At 46.5% G+C, this 15,781-nt stretch overlaps 1 protein-coding gene and 1 long non-coding RNA gene across 7 annotated transcripts in view; one reads left to right on the forward strand and one right to left on the reverse strand.

Annotated features, from left to right (window-relative positions):
- LOC135964736 (uncharacterized) overlaps positions 1 to 2,443 on the forward strand; it is a 31,558-nt gene extending 29,115 nt beyond the window's left edge. Inside the window, exon 4 of the long non-coding RNA XR_010577288.2 lies at positions 2,203 to 2,443. This is a non-coding gene — a long non-coding RNA (uncharacterized lncRNA). The remainder of the gene's footprint in view (positions 1 to 2,202) is intronic.
- Positions 1 to 15,781, reverse strand: part of PLAG1 (PLAG1 zinc finger) — a 50,838-nt gene that overhangs the window by 24,356 nt on the left and 10,701 nt on the right. The window lies entirely within an intron of this gene.

Raw genomic sequence — 15,781 nt, forward strand, 5'->3', positions numbered from 1 at the left:
TTCTGCAAACTGATAAACTAAAATCCTTTAAGGGTAATGACTCAAAATGACTAAAATCTCTCCTTCCCATTCAGAGGGAGGAAAAAAAGAGGAAAGAATATTGGCTTAAATGTGAGTTGCATTCAGTTCTTACTAGAAAAGGATATATATCTAGGCAGGTTTTAGAGCCACATTCTCAGCTGTCAAACTTGGAGGAAGCCAGTTCAGTTCACCTGTTGCGTTATGGGCTGGCGTATCACACTACATGATTTAAAGGCTCCAAGAATACATCTAACTGGAACTGAGACCCATGGATGATAAATAGTTCTGGGATACGTTCCACTTATCAAATACCAAAGGAAGTACCCACTGAAGTGTTTCAATTTAGCCTCTGCATAGACTTTAAAAAAAATGTTCACTAGCAGTTGCTTTAAAAGAAATAAGTGCCATGCTAATTGATAGGCCTGCCGTTGATTAACTCAATAAAACAGATGAAGTAATACAGAAGCCAAGAAAACAAAAGAACAAGTATCAGCCAGGCATGGGCAGGTACTCCAGGTAGAGGGAGTCACAAACTGTTCTGTGGGTCTAGGTAACTTCAGGAGATTCACTGTTTTTGGGGCTAAGAGCAAGAGAGGCAGACTGGAGCTCTGCAGGAGACAAGAAGGGTGAAGGAGCCATGTATGTGTCATGTCACCAGGGGCTTAAACTTTAAAAATTATTTGTATAATTTATAAATTACCTTAACTGTAGATGCCTATACAACTTGCTTCCCCAACTCCTACACCCAATGCCATTGTTAGATTCTTCAGAAAGCAACCAATCTTTATGTGCCTTCATTGCTCTCCGAAACAATTAAGTGGCCATTCTCCTTTCAGTTTCTAATTAGGTTATTTTATTTATATTTATTTATTTTTTTGAGATGGGATCTCACTCAGTCATCCAGGCTGGAGTGCAGTGGCACAATCTTGGCTCACTGCAACCTCCGCCCCCTGGGCTCAAGTGATCCTCCTACCTCAGCCTCCTGAGTAGGTAGGACCACAGGTGCATGTCACCACGCCCAGCTAATTTTTTGTATTTTTGGTAGAGACGGGGTTTTGCCATGTTGCCCAGGCTGGTCTTGAACTCTTGACCTCAAGCGATCTGCCAGCCCTGGCCTCCTAAAGTTAGGATTATAGGTGTGAGCCACCGCGCCCAGCTGGTTAGCATTTAAAAAAAAAAAAAAAAAAAAAAAAAGGTGACCTTCCTAAATTACTATTATTACATTATTTTTGAGACCGAGTATCGCTCTTGTTGCCCAGCCTGGAGTGCAATGGTGCGATCTTAGCTCATTGCAACCTCCGCCTCCCAGATTCAAGCGATTCTCCTGCCTCAGCCTCCTGAGTAGCTGGGATTACAGGCATGCACTACCATGCCTGGTTAATTTTGTATTTTTAGTAGAGATGGGGTTTCTCTATATTCGTCAGGCTGGTCTCGAACTCCTGACCTCAGGTAAGCTATCGGCCTCAGCCTCCCAAAGTGTTGGGATTACAGGCATAAGCCACTGTGCCTGGCCTGACCTTCCTAAATTATAAACTCACTTAAGGCTTTGCAGTGTTTGCTGACAGTTAACAAAATGGGGTTCAAACCCATCAATGCAAAGTCCCAGGCTCCTCTTTCTTGAAGCTTCAGCACCAGGATCTGGGGTGGCCCCTACACTGCATGATGACACACTCCTCGGTTTTTCCCCATTCCCCTGGTCTCCTTCCCTACTGCGATACAGAAATGTGTTACAGAGAGAAGATCTTTCCATCATCTCAGGCAGTATAATTCTGGAAATCACCTTTGCAATGCTACTTTAAAACTCTGACTTGGAGAAGGCCCCAAAACATGAATCCTTGCCCTGATTCAGAGCCTAAAGCAGTGCAGGGGAATAGCAGCAGAGAGGCAAAGGCAAGAATCAGAACTACATTTGAATCCTGTCTGACCTTCACTATCTGTGTAACTACTTTCAATGATGTATTTGGTCTCTCTTCAGCATTTTTCTCTGTAGGATGCGAAAAAATACTTACCTTGCAGTAGTGTGTGAATTAAAGTGGGGTACGCAAAGTCTCTAGCATAGTTCTGAGGGCTCAAAATGCAAAGTTATTGTATTCAGAGTGTTACTCAGAGGTAAGTGCTGCCCTGGCCTGATGTGGATTTAAAAAATAAGGTTTGTTTTTATTTTTGTTTTTTTGGGCACAGGCTCTTATACAGAATCACAGTCAATGGAATCTTTGAAGGACAAACAATGGGAATACTTCCTGAGAAGAAGGCTCATATATAAATGAGATTCGTATTAAAAGTGTTATTTGGTGAAGTAGCATACTTCTAATCTTCTCATCTCTGTGGCATAGGCGAGGTGTACCTTAAATTTTATGGTGGCCATGGTCATACATAAACCCAAATCACAGCTAAAATAAAACTGATCCATGGGAAGCCAGCAGTCATTCTGCATGTTCAATTGAAAAGCAACTTGGGTAATACATAATTACTGACTATTCAGCAATGGACTGACCCCTGTTTATGGCTTAACTTTGGTTGGTAACAGATGATAATGCACATATGAAAACATTATAATTGCTAAAAATCAGAGAAAATAGCTACATGTCATAAAAAAATCTACTCGACTGAAGTACATAGGAGCCACGATTCCATACTGTGAGTTCTACAACACAGGATGCCTCTTTCACATAGCCTTTCAAATTAATCCCCTTCTCTTGTCCTCCTGAAATGAAGGGAAGGTTTGGTAAGAGGTTGTGTGGAACCGAATCCCATCTTTCAGAGTCATTCGGTATGTGGGGAAGATGGAGGGAGGGGACAGGGAACTGATATTGGAAAAAAAAATGAATACTCAACTAAGATTCATACCACAAAGGAGGCTGCTCTAACAGATAGTAACTTCTTGGTCTTAAAACAAGCAATGTGTGGTAGTTGATGCTTCTAAATTATTACATGTGTATTCTTTTTACACTCTTGTTTACCCCTTGAAGAAGAACTGTTTCTAAACACTAGACGCAACTTTAAGTAAACTTACATTAGGTCAACTTTATCACTCACCATTAGCACTGACACCGTGTATGTGAAATTTGTCTATAGGCACCTTTTACAATGTTGGACTTGTTTGCTTTCTTTTGCTTTAAAACACTTTACTGGCATTGATCATAAAGGAATGAATGATACCAAGACCTGAATATGTACTTTCTCATGTATTTACCTGTGTAACATTAGACATGATTTTTTACCTTTGACTTCCATATCTTTAACTGTAAGAAGAACACAGTCGGCCGGGCGCGGTGGCTCAAGCCTGTAATCCCAGCACTTTGGGAGGCTCAGACGGGCGGATCACGAGGTCAGGAGATCAAGACCATCCTGGCTAACACAATGAAACCCCGTCTCCACTAAAAATACAAAAAAAATTAGCCGGGCGTGGTGGCGGCGCCTGTAGTCCCAGCTACTCGGGAGGCTGAGGCAGGAGAATGGCGGGAACCCGGGAGGCGGAGCTTGCAGTGAGCCAAGATCGCGCCACTGCACTCCAGCCTGGGCGACAGAGCGAGACTCCGCCTCAAAAAAAAAAAAAAAAAAAAAAAAAAAAGAAGAACACAGTCGATTCTTGATTAACTGGGTAACTGGGAAGAGGGGAGAAGGTCACCAATAATCATGGCTAAAACAAAATTAGTCACTGTGATTCACTGACCAGTGGTCCCTTTGCTTGTTGAAATGAAACGTGTGTAGATAATATAAAACTATGGATCGATCCATGCTGGGGGAAAGGGGAAAAGATGACTCCAGAAGTAACAAAAAGCAGCAAGGAAACTCTTGGTTCTATCTCCAGTATCTTCCACTGGGTCCCAGTGAAGGCCACAAAATGTAAGTTCCATCAGAACAGGATCCTGCCTTTTACTGCCCATTTCTGTATGTCTAGTACCTAGAACAGTGGATGCACACAGGTGACACTCAAGTATGTGCTGAATGAATAAAAGGAAGACGGGAGGAAGGGCAGGAAGAGAGCTTTCCATGCTGTTGGCCAAATGAACCCACAGAAGAAAACAGTTGTCCAATCTATTTGCTCACCTCTGTAAGTAACTGGGAATTGACAGAATGCTTTAAATTTGAAAATTCTCTTGGATTTCCCTTGAGTCTCCTGCAATCAAGAAGACATTGTTCTCTTTCCTGACTTGGCCCACCCTCTACAGACACCAGGATGCTGCAGTCACTGTTGCCATCTTGTGGTCATGTCCAGAAAGTTCGTCTTCCCCAACAGACCAGTACAGTCCCCCTATCTGTAGAGAGCTCTGGGAAAGGGCTATAAGAACAAACTTACAGATAAATAAATCCTTATCATTTAATTTAGCTATCAAGGTATCATGGTGAACACAAAGATTAATCAGTCACCAGTTCTACCATCAAGGAGCTTGCAGTCTAGTAGGGGAGGTATCCCAAAAGGATACTCATAATTTATAATTATTGATAATACAAAACAGAAGGTAGAAGATGCCACAAGGTAAGTATAGATTAGGTACAGTGGGAATTCACAGAAAGAAAAGATCTTTCCAAGCTTTGGAGATGGGAATTTGGGAAGAAAGAGCCAACTGAACCCAGATTCGGGGGAGGTGAGATGTGGACCTAGACAGGTGAGGCTGGAGAGGTGGGGAGTGTGTCCCAGTCCGGGGAGAAGAAAAGCGCAGACCAGGGTAGAAGTGCTTATTCCTCCTGTGACTGGAGCTGATGGTGTCTTAAGGAAAGCAGTGGGAAAGGAGGTTCCAGAAAGGCAAGGCTGGAGCCTACTGGAGGCTGAGAGCCACTGCTTTAGCAAGTGTAACTGGAGATGGAAGGGCTGTGGGACAGGTCACTCAGCCAGTGGTGTGAAAGCAATCTTGCCTGATGACTGCAAGTCAAGTGGACTAGCTCACGGCCTTGGGTAAATGACTTATCTTTCTTCAGTTTCAGTTTCCTCAGCTATAAAGTGAGATAATGAAGCCCTACAGAATTGTTGTGAGGAATAAATGATACTGCATGTAAGGCACAAAACACAGTGAGTGGCACACCAGTAAAGGTTTTGAAGAGCAGGGTAAGGACTAGGGGGAAGATGGCATATGGCAGAGACCATGGCACCGCAAGGTGTGGAAAGGGGCATGGAGAGGGGGAAAGGAGGGACTACTTGGAGAATGGACAGAGCGGGGAAGCCAGCAAACAGGTCGAAGGTATGCCACTGAGTAGCAGGGAAAGCCAGGATGCTCTAGGGTCACAGAAGCCAAGGGAAGAGAATGTTGCAGGGAGGCAGAGCCAAGATAAGGACTAAACCCTACTTCCTCCTGGTTGTGTGACATGCAGGTTTTTAGTAATCTTGAAAAGAACTATTATACTTTGGGGAACCAGAATGGAAGCCTGGTGTGGAGGAATGAGTGCTGCATGAGGAACCTGGGGCACTAAGTCCACATCCCTCTTTGGAGAAATGCTATCAGCTGAAGGGGAAGGTACAGAGAGGAGCGTGAGCTGTCACTGTTTTATTTTTTAAAATATGGCAGAGATTTGTCATGTTTAAATGCTGACAGGAAGGATCAGATGGAGAAGGAAAGGCAAAGAAAGGATAATGCATTAGAGGGGATGGGACCCAGGGCACAAGAAGAGATAGAGAAGGACAGGGTGTGTGCAGATGCTAAACCAAAGACCATCAAGGCACAGGGGGAGGACACAGACAGTAATTAATTTTGCTTCATAGAGTAGGTGACACATGAGCAGTTTTCAAGGATGAGTAGGTATTGGTTCAGTGAACTAAAGGGGTAAGAACATTCCATCAGAGGAAATGGCATGTGCAAGGGCAGGCATGTGAAATGTGGCTTGACATGCTGGAGGAACGTGGGAGCCCGGCACTACGGAATTTAAAGGGAATGGGGGGATGTTCCCATGACAGGGCTGGAGAGTGACTGAGGAGGGCCAAACGACCATAGGCCCTAGACTCATGCCATCATTGCAGGCCTGCTTTACACACGCTGCTTCTGGATCACCCAGTAATGTCACTGTCCTGAGTCATCTGGAAAAGGCAAGAGGAGAGGATTCTCCCAGGGCTGGGAGCAGGAAGGTGAAGTAGAGAGAAGTGGAGAAGCAGAACATTCTAGAGCACTAGCAGGAGCCAGTGGTGGCAGCAGAGAGCACATGAGACCTGAGCTAGCGAGAAGGAGGTATATACCAAATTTGTCCATAGGCACCTTTCACAATGCTGGACTTGTTTGCTTTCTTTTGCTTTAAAACACTTTACTGGCATTGATCATAAAGGAATGAATGATACCAAGACCTGAGTATGTACTTTCTCATGTATTTACCTGTGTAACATTAGACATGATTTTTTACCTTTCTTTAACTGTAGCATAAATTGTAGTAGCAGAAACAAAGTCAGCAGGAGCAAGGAAGGATATAGAAGCAGAGGACGCGAGCCTGTGGTCAGCAAGGGCCACTTTAGGGTTCAAATTCACAGGGGTGGGGTGTTCCAGACAATGATGCAGCTTTACAAGCATTATGCAAATGTGAGGTATTTTTAGTATGCACTGTAATTTCAGAGCACTTCGATGATGACTTTTGGAGTTCTAATACTTTAGATTCTCAACTGACATTGCTCAGATAGGTAATAACTAACGGTACCAAAAGAGGTGCCAATTTCAATCCTTTTTTTTTTAAAAAGGCAACTTGTTGGGTAATGTGAATAATTATTCTCCTAAATTATCTGCTTTACAAATTCCAATATAATTCAGAGTTTGGCAGGTGTTCTTCTCCCTACCTTAACAGAACCTATGGTATTAACATAGGGTGATCTTTCATTTATCTGGCAACATCAACGATCTAAAACACAGGAAAAAAAAAAAACCTAGAAAGGAGGAACACAGGAACACAGGTTCTGAACAGCCAAAGTAGATACTACAAATCTACACATATCAAGCACTTCATATTGAGGCATGTACTCACTCAGTGCCAATCTTGTAGGCAAAACCATAACAAGTTGGGGTTAACTGGGCTTTTTGGTACAGGGAAGATAAGCAGCCCCAGGTATCAAAGGGAAATGCAATGACGGCAGGTAGGTGACTGCTAAGAACAGAAAACACGAAGGACAAATTAAAACAAAGGAAATCAACAAGTGTAGAGAGAGGGAAGGTTGCTCTAAGTGGCTGTGGCCCATGGTAGGGAAAGTGAAGGAAATGGGCACTCCTGTGTACTACCAGCGACAGCAACTGGAAGTCTTCCCTGGAGGTCAAACTTGCTATGCAATTGCCAAGCCAATGAAAAATGGGCACTTATCTTTTTGCCCACTCATTTTACACCTAAGCATTTAACTTAAGAAATAACCTGAGACACCCATAAAGATTCATGCGTGAGGTCATTCATTACTGCATTATTTAAAGACTGGACTGGAAACTACCTATTCGCTAACAACTAGGGAAGGCTAAATAAACTGTGGTCATTCATTCTCAAGTGGTCTAGCTTTTGAGGAATACACAGAAGTAAATATAAGTACGCGGGAAACAATCTTTATACAATATTAGGTTTTTAAAAAGTAAGATACAAAACAAAGATCCCAATTCCATTTTTTAAAGTATTACACAGTTTTAAAGAACATTTCAGAAGGAAATATCTGTTAGTATTTAATGCATTTTTTAAAACGATGGGAATGCTAATTCTACACCATAATACTATAGCTATGATAAATAGCTATATTTACTATATTGGTAGCAACGTTATCATGATTGCTTATGGCACTTAATTCAATATGTATTTCTTCCACATTCAATCTTTCCAACTTTCCTTTTTAAGAGACTAGAATGTGTTTGGAGGCAAAAAGCAGAACCTGAACCTTACAGAGCATGTAAAGAATACAAGAGGGATGCAATCCGCAAAACTCAGACTTGGGGGAAACACTACAGGGCAGACAGAGAGACACAAAAACAAAAGACAAAACAAAACATCCATTTCTTTAACAAATACGTTCTAAGGAAGAAAAAAAAAGAATAACTGTGGGTCAAAAAAGACTTAAAGAGATATGCCAGCTAATAGTAGGTATGGACCTTACTGGATTTGGATCATGGAAATCATTAAAAACAGGAGATAGGTAGGCAGATTTTAAAAAACTCACTAGATATTAAGGAATTATTGTTCTTTTAGTGTGTGATAACTGTATTGTAATTATACCTTTAAAAAGAGTCTATACTTTTTGGAAACACCAAGAAATATACAAATGATATGAAGTAACTGCATCAAAAGAGTCTGCAGGAGAGGCAATGGGTATGGGTAGGGGAGGAAGGAAACAAGACTGGCTGCTGAGGTGTGGTAACTTGAAACTGGCGATGGGTATGAGGATTCATTCTATTGTTTTCTGTACTTCTATATATCTTTAAAATATTCTACAATAAAAGGTTTTAAAAAAAATCTCTAAAGGCAGCACTACACTTCACCCTACACAGTAAACCTACACGTACATGTACCACAAGCTCTGGGTACATAATAAAAGCTGGTTGACAATGACAAAGTCAGAAATGATTTACACAGTTTATGATGTTTACATCTTCTCCAAACTAAGGAATGCACATGATCATTTTTACACCCTTGACCCTGCTACAAAGGCCACAGACCAATCAACTGATAATTCTACTCTACTGAGGCTAATTCTACTCTACTGAGGCTAAACGGTTATTTTTAAGCATTTGAGACTGATGTACAAGTAACACAGTAACAAATGTTTAACAGACCTTTCTTTTTTTTTTTTTTTGAGACGGAGTTTCGCTCTGTCACCCAGGCTGGAGTACAGTGGCGCCATCCCCGCTCACTGCAAGCTCTGCCTCCCGGGTTCACGCCATTCTCCTGCCTCAGCATCCCGAGTAGCTGGGACTACAGGTGCCCGCCACCACGCCTGGGTAATTTTTTGTATTTTTAGTAGAGATGGGGTCTCACCATGTTAGCCAGGATGGTCTCCATCTCCTGACCCTGTGATCCACCCGCCTCGGCCTTCCAAAGTGCTGGGATTTTAGGCATAGCCACTGTGCCTGGCCTTCATTAGGTAAACTATTTTTTAGAAATTAAATATGCCTGTAACCTCAGCACTTTAAGAAGCTAAGGCTGTTGGATCACTTTAGGCTAGTAGTTTGAGACCAGCCTGGCCAACATGGCGAAACCCTGTCTCTACTAAAAAAATACAAAAAGTGTGCTGGGTGTGGTGGCACATACCTGTAGTCCCAGCTACTCGGGAGGCTGAGGCAAGAGACTCGCTTGAACCCAGGATGCGGAGGTTGCAGTGAGCTGAGATCGTGCCACTGCACTCCAGCATGGGTGAGAGAGCACAACTCTGTCTCAAAAAAAAAAAAAAAAGGAAAAAGAAATACTGCCATTAGGCTATCAAGCAACTATTCAGCATATGATGACTAGTTTTTTGTTTTTTGTTTTTTTTTCTGAGACGGAGTCTCGCTCTGTTGCCCAGGCTGGAGTGCAGTGGCACGATCTCCGCTCACTGCAAGCACCGCCCCCTGGGTTCACACCATTCTCCTGCCTCAGCCTCCCCAGTAGCTGGGACTACAGGCGTGCATCACCACACCTGGCTAATTTTTTTGTAATTTTAGTAGAGACGGGGTTTCACTGATGACTAGTTATTTTTTAACTAATAAAGGTGGAGAATAAATGAGCGTAGCAAGATCAAGGCGCTGTCAGGCTGAGGTGGCAGAATATGGTGGCTCATGGGTGCAGTGGGTGCACGACAGCGGGAGAGACTTGGGTCATGAAGCAGGCAAGTGGAGCAACCGGGAAAGCATCTGCTGGACTCAGCACTGGGTGGGGGTGTGTGTGTGTGTGTGTGTGTGTGTGTGTGTGTGTGTGTGTGTGTGTGTGTGTGTCGTGTGTATGTGGGTGCAGCATGCGTATGTAGCAGAAGGCCATCATGAAACCTTTGCCCAAGTTGCTTCGGGGGAGTGGTGAGGCAGGAGTCTGCTGGGTGTGTGTGGTTTGAGAAAGATGTGAAGGCCTGTAGGAGAAAGAGAATGGAGATGGCAGAGACAAGTGAGGACTCTGAACCGTTTTGATCTGGAGAATCTTGAACACCTCCACTGGCTGAAGGGAAGAAGTCAGTGGGACCAAACACGATCCCATATTTAATGGGACAGTGAAAGAGTGGATGAGCCTTGGGCAGAAGAGCAGAGCTCCTCTGCAGCCAAGAAAAGGAGGGGTTAGAATGGGAATAAGGTGGGTGGTGAGAGAAGAAGCTGCTGAGGGTGCACATCTGATAGACTCAATTTTCTCAGTGAACTTGGGGGGTAAAGTTACCTAACGACTATCAGAGATTTCTAGTTCTATTAGAGACTATTATCATCATTATTAGCCAAAATTTCATGAAAAAGAGTGAACAGGCTTGTTTAGAACAAACAAACAAAAACCGTTTGACCACTTGAATGGAACCGAGTGTTATGCTGAGAACTTTTTTCATGTATTATCTCATTTAATACTTAGTGACTTAAATTCTCTCTGCTCATTTTCTTCCTCCGTAAGTGGGAATCAGGACAATACCCACGTTAGGGAGCCATCACTAGGATAAAAGGCATCACTATGTGTAGGTGCCCGGAACAGTCAGCACAGGGCAAGCACTTCAGTCAGACAGCACTATTATTCCAGATAAGGGAGTCACTTCTCAGTTCACGGAGTCCGTTACAGAGCCAGCTGGTCCACCACCTGCACTCTTCACGGAAGCTAACCAGCTTTCTTGGGCCAGCAGGGGAGAACATGCAGAGGGCAGGTGCCAGAGAGGCTGGGGTAGGGTGGTGGTGGAGCCACGACCCAGAAAGCCAGCATCCAGGGCTGGTGAAGGCTGCAGGGGGCAAGACAGATGTGAGGAAGCCCCAAGTTCATAGCCAGCGGCTGGAGAGAGCACCGAGCAGGTTCCCTTGCCTGAGGCCACCTCAGCCCAACTCTAAGGCGGCAGGAGGTCCTGAAGCTCAAGGCGCCTGGCTTCTTGTGGGAGAACAGGAGACAGTGCAAGCCGGGAGAGGGCCAGTGCCCAGGGAGCTCTGGGTTGGTGAGAAGACAGGGCCCAAGACGGGCAACACAAGTCTCTCCTTTGAGCTGTTACAGCTCGGGGCACTTGTCTCACAAAACCTCCCAAGTGCTTGCTGTGTGCAGGTAAGGAGTGATATCAAGATGACAGACCTAGTCCCGCGGGTGTGGGAGGACACACCTAACTACAAGGCAAGGTAGCTGCATGCTCACTGCCATAACACGGGCACCACAGGGGGATTTGGGGAGCACAGAAGTACCATGGAACCACAGAGTTGGCCGGAAAGCTGCTGTCTAAGGAGCAGGGGAAAAGAGAATCCCAAGCAGAAGATGCTGGGAAGCCAAAGATACATGATCATAAATATACAAATGACATGAAATAACTTCACACCTGCAGGAAAATAAACAACCTCGAGGGAATGGGGACAGGCATGGGTAGGGGATAGAAGAAACAAGCCTGGCCGTGGAGGCACTAACTGTTGAATCTGGTGATGCACCAGCATTTACTGTATTGGTTTAATCGAGAGGTTCTTCACTCTACTGTTGTACTCTCAAGATAGTTGTGATTCACATGTACATCACATTCGGAGGATAGAACCGGCTATATGAGCGTGTGATGCCTCTGCTGCATACTTCCAGCATTTTAATTAGGGTAAAGGACCTTGGTGTGACCTTTTGTCTGGATATGGGTGACCTGAGGAGGATAGGCAGAGTTCAGGTGTTTTCAGGGGCCAAGCGCTGACTGCCATGCACAGACCCGGCTCTATGGGCGCACCCAGTGGGGCTTGAGGACAAGTGGGTGGCACTGCGATCATTTCCCGCCCTGAGTCTCGGGGACAGTGCAAGTACCACAGGCATGGATGAGTAGTGTGTAAACATCTCTTGATCCCGTGTATCTCCTCTCACTGCCCTTGGTGCGCTATCTTTCACCTGGCCTGTCTTAACTCCTCTGCAAGCGTGTGGGCCTCCCTCCTGCATCTTGGCATGCGTACACATGTGTGCATCCTCCTCTATGCATGTGTCTCTCCCCTCACCCCATCCAGATGCATGGGGGTGTGCATGTGTGTGCACACATGTGCCGCCTCCCTTTGGAGTTGCTCTGTCTGTGGTCTTGTGTTCCCAAGTGGGGCACAGGCACCCTCTCCCTCCCTAGTGTGTGTGTGTGCTCCTCTCTCCCCTCCAGGGCTGTGTATGTTTGTGGATCTCTGGGGCCCTCCCACTCTGGAGTGTATTTGTCTCTTCCCCCAACTCTGGGGGTCTTTCTCTCCATGCTGCAGAGCAGGTGTCTGTGTCTCTCTGCCAGCTCTGCATGCTTGTGTGTGTCTACCCCGTCTGAGCATGTGTGCCTCTCTCCCCAAATCCTGGCGGGACCGGTGTCCTGTCCTCGTGTCTGGAGCTGTGTGTCCCTCCACCGTGGGAGTGTGCGTCTCTGCTCACATCCTGGCGTGAGTGTACCTCTTTCTCCCGCCCATCCTGGAATCTGTCTCTCCCACCTCCACCTTCTGGATGTGTCACTCTCTCCCCCAGTCCGGCTGTCCTCAGTGTCTCTTCCCAGCCTGTCCTGGTGAGCATGCAGTGTCTTTCCCCGCTTTGAGGTCTCCCCTCAAGCAGGGGAAAGACAGAGTCAGAGTTGCTGGCGCATCTCTTTCCCCTCTCTGGGTGTGAACTGGGTGTGTGTCTCTCTTCTTTCTCTGTGCCTGTCTTTCTCCCACTGGTTCTCTCCTGAAATATAAATATAAACATAATTTACACATACCTGCACAGACAGATACAGCCTCCCACGCCCACTGTGCTTAGGCCCCCGTGTGTTTCTCTTTCTGGGATTGTGGGTCTCCCTTGCTCTGGGTATTCTGAGGGGTGTGCATCCTTTTGCCTCATGCGTCTGTGTCTGTCTTTCTTTGAGGTATGTGTAGTTGTCTCTGCCACCCCCATGGTAACAAGGCTTGCTGCAGGTGAGGGCTGGCCTGGTGGCGGTCAGGGGGTCTGTCTGTACTTGTTGGGCAGGGCTTAGACATGGAAGGAGCAGGGAACAGGGTGGGTAGGGAGCAGCAGAGACAAGCTTAACCACCCCCTCTCCCCCAACCTTGCTGTTCCACACTTCACAGTTAACAAGAGGCTGGGTGACTCCAAAGAAGTGATCCCAGGCCTCCTCTTACTGACTTCTCCCCGGGACTCAATGTCATCCCGGACACCCTCTGGAATGGACGACCCGCATCACACAGCCTCTAACTGCTGCTCAGGGCTTCCTCTAACTTCCCTTCACCACAATCAAACCTCTGGACTGCCCCTGAAAACAGAGCACTCCTCTCCAGGAATTTACCACGCGCCGGTTCTGAGACAGAGAAAGCGGGGTGGAGGACAGCACGCGGTCCTTGCCTTCCACGGCTCAGTCCTGAGAGGAAGATGCATACTCACGCATGGTATGGAGCGGTGTTCCAGGGCAGGTGAGAAGGACGTGGCTGTGTAGGCACAGAAGGGTCACCATAGCTGAGGCAGGCAGGCTGTGGGTGCCCCAGCAACATGGCTCTCAAAGAGGCAGGGGAGGAAAGAGGTGACGGGGCACCCTCCTATAGCCATGTGCAGAGGGCAGCACAGATGAGGATGAGGCTGGAGGTGACAGCCACCCTGCAAAGGACAACCCCCGCTCTGCTCCAGAGTTCTATTGCACTCCGGGCCAGTGGTCCCCATAGAGGTTACAAGACAGTCCAGCAAGATGGCTCTCTGCCCAGTCCCCATCTCGCTCCCTCTGCCTCCAGCACATAGGGCTCCTCCGATACAACCTCAGGGCCTCTGTCTGGAGCATCCCTCCAGGTCACTCCTGGCCCACCCCTTCTCATCATTCAGGCCTCTATACAAAGGGCCTTTTATCAAGAGGTGTCCCCTGATCGCTGTCTCTTAGAGTCCCTCTTCCCCGGCCCCCAGGACTCCTCACCTTTGAACTCCTTCTTCCTTCCTTCATGCTGCCTGCTGCACCCCAAGGGAACCCTGCTAACTACTGTGTCCTTTGCTCAATGAGGGTGGGGCCTGGCTTAGCACCCAACATGGTACTTGACCTGTGTGGCAGGCACTTTGTAAACTTTGCTGAATGACTAACACATAAAAGGAAAGGTGTCCTGCACATAGATGTGGAGATGTTAGTGTAAACAGAAAAGCGACATGGAGGCCCTAGAGAGAGGTAGAGACTGAGGCTTCATTAGCACAAAGCTGCAAGCTAAAGGTACCACAGGAGTGGGAACCGGTGCTCAGGAAAGGTGTACACTGACAGAAATGGACTGGGGAATGCCGCAAACCCTGGGGAATGCCAAAATGCTGGTGGTTGGGGGACAGGTGGAAAAATGGTGCCACCCAACCAAAGTGCAAAGGAGGTGCCAGAGAAGGAACAGCAAAGCCAGAAAAGTCACAGATGCAGGAGTTTGCAAAACATGTGGAATCCCGCAGAAAGGCCAAGTGGGGATAAAATGGAAATGATGCCACCAGGTTTGGTACCTGGGAGGCTGTTGATGGATGTTCCCTCCAAAGGCAGACTCAAAATAAAGGGGCAGGATAGCTAAAGAGTAAGGGGAGATGAAAGAAACAGACAGCACATGGACCACTCTTCCAGAAAGTCTGGCCCTGATGAGGAGAAAGGTACTTAGGGAAGGGGGATGATGAAGCCAAAGGTATATTTTATTTTTTTGATTCGGGAAGATCTGAGCTTATTTTGCAAGTGGAGAGGAAGAGATGGGAAATTCTAAGATGGGAGGGGTGAGTGACAATACAAGGCCCTACGAGGGGCTGGAGTAACTGGCTGGCTCCAGAAGCCCCGGCATACAGCCCTGGGGCCCAGCCTCCCCAACTAGACCAACCCTTCCTGGCACTAGGCAGTACATCTCTGCCACCCCCGATCCTCCCCTACAGGAGGGCTGGGCACCATTACAGAGGAATCCAGAGGTAAAGAGGGCACTGCCAGTCCCAGTCTTCTCTGGGAGCTAAGCTAGACATCTGGTGAGAGGGTTATAGGAGAACATTAGATGTTGAGAATCGCTGGTGAGAGGAATGAGCAAAGGAGAGAGAATGGGAACGCAGGTAAAAGACTGGGTTTACATCATGAAAGACCCAGCTCTGAACCTCAGTGGGTGCCCTCTCAATGGAATAAAACCCCTTCTGTGTGGCCTTCAGGACCTGATGCCTCCTGGCCCCAGTCTCCCTTTCTAGCTTTCTCCACCATCATTCTGCTCACCCCTGACACCCTGACACTCAACTACAGGAGAATGGGGTGCGTGCTACATATGCTGGGCCTAAGCATCCTTCCCCGGGTCCCCTGGCCATCCCCCACCATTCTCGGCTTTACAGCCAGCTCCTCTGTGAGTCTAATTCCTCCAGGTGGTATTAACTTCTTCTATGTGTCCACTTCATTAATATCTCTATAACACTAGTATTAAACCTATGATGTAAGTTCCAACCGAATGCAGAAAAAGGTGGTTCCATGACTGGGGAACTAAAAAAATGGTAGAGCCATTCACAGAATAGCTGAAGTCTTAATTGCTAGCAGAATGGACCTAGTGGTAAAGACCTGAGACTTCTGCATGCAGCGGGCCCCACTTCCAATGCGGAATATGTTCACATTTCTCTAACTCTAGTCTTACATCCGTGGGGTCAGTTTATTCTGGACTCTGGATCAACTTATCTTTCCTAATTCATCCTCCTCTGCTCAAAAAGCTACAATGCCTTCCACAGCACATAGTGCACGTTCCTCAGGCTGGTAACAAAGGCTTTTCACAATCAG

This window comes from Macaca fascicularis, chromosome 8, assembly GCF_037993035.2.
Source record: "Macaca fascicularis isolate 582-1 chromosome 8, T2T-MFA8v1.1".
In the NCBI taxonomy this organism is placed as follows: Eukaryota; Metazoa; Chordata; class Mammalia; order Primates; family Cercopithecidae; genus Macaca; species Macaca fascicularis.